General features: G+C 30.0%; 1 long non-coding RNA gene across 2 annotated transcripts; it reads right to left on the bottom strand.

Annotated features, from left to right (window-relative positions):
- Nucleotides 1–1792: 1792 nt before the first annotated feature.
- LOC132749650 (uncharacterized) lies at nt 1793–3552 on the bottom strand. Of its 2 annotated transcripts, none has more exons than XR_009628448.1 (3): nt 3075–3552; nt 2723–2823; nt 1793–2305 (listed from the first exon to the last, which is right to left on the bottom strand). It is a non-coding gene; the product is annotated as an uncharacterized LOC132749650 (long non-coding RNA). The 2 variants fall into 2 exon arrangements; XR_009628449.1 differs by having other exon boundaries at nt 3361–3552.
- Nucleotides 3553–7166: the final 3614 nt, after the last annotated feature.

Here is a 7166-nt window from a genome sequence, read left to right as displayed (position 1 = left end):
ATGCACAAAACTAGTACATTACTGCATGTTTAGTTATTTTATTTTTAACATCATTAATCAAGTGAGCGCTGTTGATGACATACTAAAGGTATTTAGTTAGTCTGTATGCAACAAAAGTTAACAGAGCAAACAATATTATAAATCGAATAAACATAAAACCCTTATTATTAAAAATATTTATTTAGCATCTTATTATTTTAACCCATTACCGCAGGAGAATTTTGTGAAAAATGGCTGTTTTCATTGAAAAGTATCCCGTTACAAGTTGAAATTGCTATGAAACATCAAAAAATGCTTCAGTACTAATCCAAATTGGCACACATGCTGACTGGACCATAGCCGTCGTAACGGCTTAGTCTTAAATTTCCTCAAACTCAGCGCACCGGTTACGCTACGGCCAGTATCTAATCCTGTAAGGGGAGATCACTGCGTAGGTTTCAAGGTTTCAAGGTTTATTTGAATAAGTCAGGGCCCATATGGGCATGTGACAGCATAAAACAGTACATACATACAAAATAATACAAAATGGCAAATAATATGTAAAAACAAAATACTACAAAATGGCAAATTATAAATGGTCATACAACTCCATGATGTAAAAAATTACAGTAATAATTGAACGGAGTTGATTGGTAATGGAGGATGAGAGAGAAAAATCAAAAATCAAAAATCATTGCGAGAAAAAACAAAGAGAAAAGACATAAGTCTAACAAGCTAACCCTTTTTGTAAATAATAACATAATATTTTTGCAAAATATGGCAAGTTTCAAAAGGATATCCTTATTACTATGGTTCATTAATTTTTCAAATTTTAAAGCACTTGGACGTTCATAGAAATATTTATCAAGATACAGCTTTCTTGTATTAACTAAATGTGAACATTCAAAAAGATAATGGAATTCGTCGCCTAAAGAGTTACTGGTACATAGGTTACAAGTTCTAAGTTCTCTTGGAATATCATCAAACCTTCCTTTTTCAATAGGAAGTTTGTGATTCATACTTCTAAATTTAAAGAGAATTAAAGCTAAATTCATAGGTAACTTGCTGAGGTATGGGTAAAAACAAAAATCCTGTTTATAAATCCTGTAATTTAGACATTTACTGGAATTAGTTTAAGTTGACAGTATATTCTTGAATGAAGCAGGAGATTGAAATTTCCTGTTAAAATGGCAACGAGGCGACATCTCAAAATTTCCAAAAATCACTATTTTGCGTTGATTTTTTTTACATCAAAAGTGATTTCAAAGTGCTGCAACTTCTCAGTGGATTGAGAAAAGTCAAAGGCTTTTCAGCGTTGGTTACACGTTACCTTTTATTCGACCTGACGTCATTTTAGCCTCTCACTACACTGTAAATGTAAATGTTCAAGAATAGAACACATCTTGAACGCCTATTTGCAACAGATATTGAACGCCAAGACGCGTTCCATTTCTTAATACTAGTGTTCAACTTTTGTCTCCAACCGTTCATATACTAACGCCTTATGAACATCTAGGGTTCAAATTTTAACGTTGACGTTAAAATCTTAACACCAAACCATTCCATTATAGAACATGTTATGAACACTCAGGTGTTCTACTTTTAAATGCCAGACGCGTTCAATTTCGATGCAACAGATATTGAACGCATAGAACATGTTCAAAACTAGGTATGTTAAAAGTTAGAACACTGATGAACACTTATGTTAACATTTGAACACCTGATAAAACAACAGATCTAAGTCAAAAAAACAAAGAATCATATTGAGATTTTTTAATTATTCTTTAGTTATTCACAATAACAAAATGAATAATGTTATCCAAATTTCTTATTATTTTGTAACTCTAAGCCTGATAAGCAGTTATAAAGTAAAAAATGAAAAGATTTTAAGATTAACAATTATGATCAAAATGTAAAAAATTAAATACTGTTTTACAAAGTTCTTTCAGTAATTTGTTTGTACATGATAACATGAATCTTGCGTTTCATTTTATACCACAAAAATACGAGTAATCACACAGCAACATAACCTGTCTCTCAATATCCTAGTATTGTTTCACTTATTGTTATTACATGTTGTATTTTTATGTGTTATATTCTTGTGTGCATGAATGCAGTCTTCTTAACATATTAACACAAGAATTAAGGATAAGTTCCTAGATTTCTTCGCAAATACAAACTGCTGCGAGAGTACATAAACAATAATCAATATTCTATGTCGAAACGCAAAAGGACAGTTGCTCCCCTCTGTAGTGTATGTCATCAGTTTGTGCGGGGTGTTTTCATTTGTCTCCAATTTAGCAGGAAAATCATATTCTTCACTATCCTGGAAAACATTAATGAAATTTATTAACATGCTTGTGATTTAAAGGCTTATAGTTGTTTCCTATGATAGAAATCATTCTGTACAGTTCTGATATAGAGAATAACAGCCTAAGTGCTTGACATACATGTATATAATATATATATCATGTTTAAGCATTATCTAACAATTTATCAGACACCACATTCAAGTCAGATTATCTTAATACAATTCTGACATCACCAGGGCCATGCACATTCTCACAAAGTCGATTTGAATCCGTAGCTTCGACTCTTGTACGACACAATTTATTTGTGACACAATGTCAGGCCATCTTTGTAACAGTTATGGAATGTAAAATGATTTGATAAACAATAAAAGCTCATTTGGAAATGTTAGAATTTAAATTTTATCAACCTAATATTGTTTAAGGAAACAAACCTCAAAGATCTGTATGGAAGTCTGGAACAGTTTCTGTAGATCTACAGTCTATAGTTCAAATCTTTCATCACTGCTTGAAACAACACTACTTACTCGCTATCCTATTAAAATATAAAGCAACACAATTTATCTTACAAAGATCTATACATAATTTCTAAATAATTCATTAATCTTTGCATTTAAATAGATCTAACCCGGACTACTCAGAAAAAAATCTACAATATCACATAGATCTTCTCCTTGTATATAAGGAGACACGTTAATAACTACAACAATATGACGACTTAGTTCTTTTCAGAAAAATAAAATAATTATGGATATAAAAGAATGCTAAAGAAGTAAAAGTTAATACCGTTTTTTTCTCAATTTTAGTCATTGTTACTGTAAAGTGTTCAGCTTGCGTTTCGCCAACGCTTACTTGTTGTTGTTGTTGTTGTTGTTGTTGTGGTGGTGGTACTTGAATGACGTCAGAAATTGTCACAAATGTATTTTTAGAAACGTTCTCAATTAGAACATTCGATGAACGCTACTGTTCATATCATGTTCCATTTTAAAATGTTTTAATTATTAAAGCACCATTACTTGTTAAATTGCGTAAATGTAACCCCAACTGACAATATATTGACCAAAAAACTTACCCAAGTAGTCAAAAACTCAAATTCTTTCATGTTGTCTAGTCAGAAGGACTACCATTGAACACTGACGTTCAAATGATAAGTGTTCAACTCGTAAATAGAACTCCTTTTCTGAACACAGGCATTAAAAATATAAACGCGCAATGTTCCAAAATTGAACAAGTGTGAACGCGTCCGGTGTTCTCCTCATTTACAGTGTAGTCCTTAATGTTCTTGGCAACTCCTAAGTAGAAGGGGGAACATTACCCCTCTGATGTATCGTTTTAATAGGGGGCCCGCCGAAATTGTGAACATTTTTTTAAACAACATTTCTCAAACAAAAACAAGTGTTGGGGACCTACATAAGGCATTTTTTCACCATTTGAGACATCAAGGGGGCATGAAAGAGGCGTTAAAAGGCATGAATACATGGTAATGGTTTAATATTTCATTGTATGTTGTTGTTGTTGTTGTTGTTGAAGTCTTGTTGGGAATACTTTACATTATTTTTTTTTTCAATATTCATATATTTAATCAATTAAGTCCCTTTCATCATTCAAGATACTGCCACTAATAAACACTTGTCATTTAGTCTTTTCAATTCATGTGATCATTTATATTTAACCAAGAGACGCGTCGATTTGTTTAATTGACGGGCGATTACCGGTCTCCTCCAATCGACGGCCTATGAAGACCGGGGACTGTAGAAGAACATAATAATAATAATAATAATAATAATATCTTTATTTAAAGAAGGTTACACATAAAGAACAAACAATAACAATCATATATATCTTATTTCCAATGTGGCCTTCAACAACAACAGGACATGCATAGGTAGTAAAATGAATTTATAATATGTAATTTTTAGAATAATACAACTCATATACTTTCGACAGACACTCAACAATGTGTTTAAAGATATAAGTATATTGCATCATTCGTTCGTTCATTCGTTCATTTATTCATTCATTCACTCACTCATTTATTCATATGAACATCAATATATGCTTTGTATTTTTCTTTAAAACGTTTAAGGTTATTAACACTACGAATATTTAAAGGTATATTAATTGTTCCAAATGTTCATGTCATAATAAGAAAATGTGTCTTTAATATAATTTGTTTTAGGTCTTGTCCATAATACAATATCTTTTCGTGACCTAGATCTTAAGTTATATATTTTGTTGTCGGATAAAGTCATCAGTTCTGTCATATAAGTCGGTGCCATGTTATTTAAAGTTTTAAAAACTAGCACCGCCTCTGTCAAGGAACGGTAACCAGTTAAGAGTTTCGAATAGATTCATTGACGGAGATCTTTGCGGTTGCTGTAAAATGAATTTAGCAATTCGTTTTTGTAATTTACAAACATTATTTATGTAGTTAATACAACAATAGTCCATAATTGGCAATATACGTATATGCTTTGTAAAACAATAATTTCATATCAAGATTTTTTCAAGATTTTATTATTCACTCAATACACAATACATGTAAATATGAGGTATTAAATAACAAATTACAAATGTTAACGAGGTTAATAGTATGTAACTCACACATCTTACAATATTCTTTTAACATAGACAGGAGAAAGTTTTACATTCATACAAAATAAAATGAATTATTTCAAAAATATTTATCAAAGTTTAATATAATAATTCAGTTCAATATTTTTCTAAGATTATTTTTATAAACATGCAAAGTTTTTATATATCACATAATTAGAGGGGTCAGTGTTCATTAATTTATCAAACTTTTATTATATTTGGATTTCTATAATAGATTTCAGAGATATATTTTTTTTCTATCCGTATTAAGATTTGGGCATTCTAATAGAAAATGAAATTCGTCGCCTATGTTATGATTGCAGAGAGTGCATTTTCTCTGTTCTAAAGGGATCCTATTGACAATTTCCAGTTTCGACCGGTAGTTTATGATTTCTGGTTCTGAATTTGATCATATATTTTAAATATTTTGGAAGGTGTTTCACTAAGATATTTTCTCAATGTCAAATTTTCTTTTAAAAATAAAATATTTTTTTGCAATTAGATGTGTTTTCTAAACCTGAGTACCACTGATTTATGAATATATCTGATAATTTTTGTTTAACTGATTTAACCAGCCAATTTACGTTAGGAAATTCATGACTCATCCAAATATTAGCCATTCCACATTCTATAAAAAATATCTTTTATGCAAGTTATCCATTTGAAATTGAAATTTTGAGTGACTATTTTTAAAATTACTCAATGCAACTGCATATATTTCTGTTGTAAGCTTTTTGTAATTTGTTACAATTAGTTTTGCCCAAAAGGAAATCATCCTTGCTTTAATTTCCATATAAAAGTATAGGTTTAACCATTTTATTAAAAAGATCAATTTGAATATTTATAGGTAAGCAGAGATGTTTGCATTATTTAATTAAAGAATACATGGCTTTTGTAGCTTGTTTGGCAATTTCTTGCTTTGTTTTGAAAAAAAGAACCAGATCTGTTAAATAAGACACCTAAATATTTGTATTCATTTACAATTTCTAAAGTTTCGTTTTTGAATGTAAAAGTGTATTCGCGTTGTCTTCCTCTTGAAAATACAAGTACTCTTGTTTTAGAAGAATTTAATTTAAGTCTCCAAGCATCACAGTAATCAGCGTAGATATTTAAAAGGTTTTGCAAGTCTTCATTAAAACGGTGTCGTCTGCATAAAGAAGTATGAAAAGTTTTACAAAATTTATAGCTTCTGTTTCGAACTCATGTTTGTTGCATTTTACACCTGATGCTATATTACTACTATAAATAAAATCACTTAGATCATTTAAGTATAGAGAAAAAAGCAGGGGAGATAAATTTTCACCCCTGTCGGACGCCCACATTACAAGGGAAGTAATCAGTTTTTACTCCATTTACAAAAATGCATGACTTAGCTTTTTCATACATGTTTTTTTATAACATTTAAGAAAGATCCATTTATATTGTTAAGAATAAGTTTTCCCCAAAGACCCTCTCTCCAAATAGTATCGAATGCGAATGCTGCCTTTAAGTCGACAAAAGCACAAAATAAAGATTTTTTACTGGTTCTTAGAATTTCTATTAGCGAATTTAAAACAAATAAGTTATCTGCAGTTGAATAACCTTTACGGAAACCGGCTTGGCATTTATCAATTAAGTCGTTGTCAGTACAATATTGTTCTAGTCTGTTATTTAAGATTAACGTAAACAATTTACCAAGGCAGCTTAAAAGGGTTATTGGTCGATAATTTGATGGATCAGAAGGGTTACCTTTATTTTTAAATATTGGGTTTACTAAACCTGAAGTCCATGCGATAGGTATTTTGCCTGTTTTGAAATACTATATTGAATAATTTAAGAAAAATATTTCTTTAGTGTTGGGAAACGAATATTTTAAATGTTCATTCAATACATTGTCAATACCACTGCTTTATTTATTTTTCAAATGATTGATAGCTTTTTCAATTTCCTGTATTGTTATGGGTTTGTTATATCAAAGTGCAAAAAATACGATATTGTTTTCAATAAGGCAATTTTCCGTTAAGTTTTTACAAACATTGTCAATTAGCAAGTGCCATTTTAAGTTGTAATCTATGCAAATACCCAGAACTTTTATATACATTTTCAAGAGCTATTTCATTTATCTTAAGATACAATTTTCTCATAATATTTACTTTTTGTCTTGTTCCAATTACCATACATTTTGATTTATCTAGATTTAAGGCCATATTATTTATTTTGCACCATTTGTCAATGTTATTTAAATGATCTTGAAGTTTTATTTCTACTTTTGATAAATTTTCTCCGGACTCATAAAATGTAGAA

Source organism: Ruditapes philippinarum, unplaced genomic scaffold (assembly GCF_026571515.1).
Source record: "Ruditapes philippinarum isolate M1 unplaced genomic scaffold, ASM2657151v2 ctg14652_1_1_1_1, whole genome shotgun sequence".
Taxonomy (NCBI): Eukaryota; Metazoa; Mollusca; class Bivalvia; order Venerida; family Veneridae; genus Ruditapes; species Ruditapes philippinarum.
Note: the sequence above shows the minus strand (reverse complement) of the source record. Positions and strands in the feature narration are given on the sequence as shown.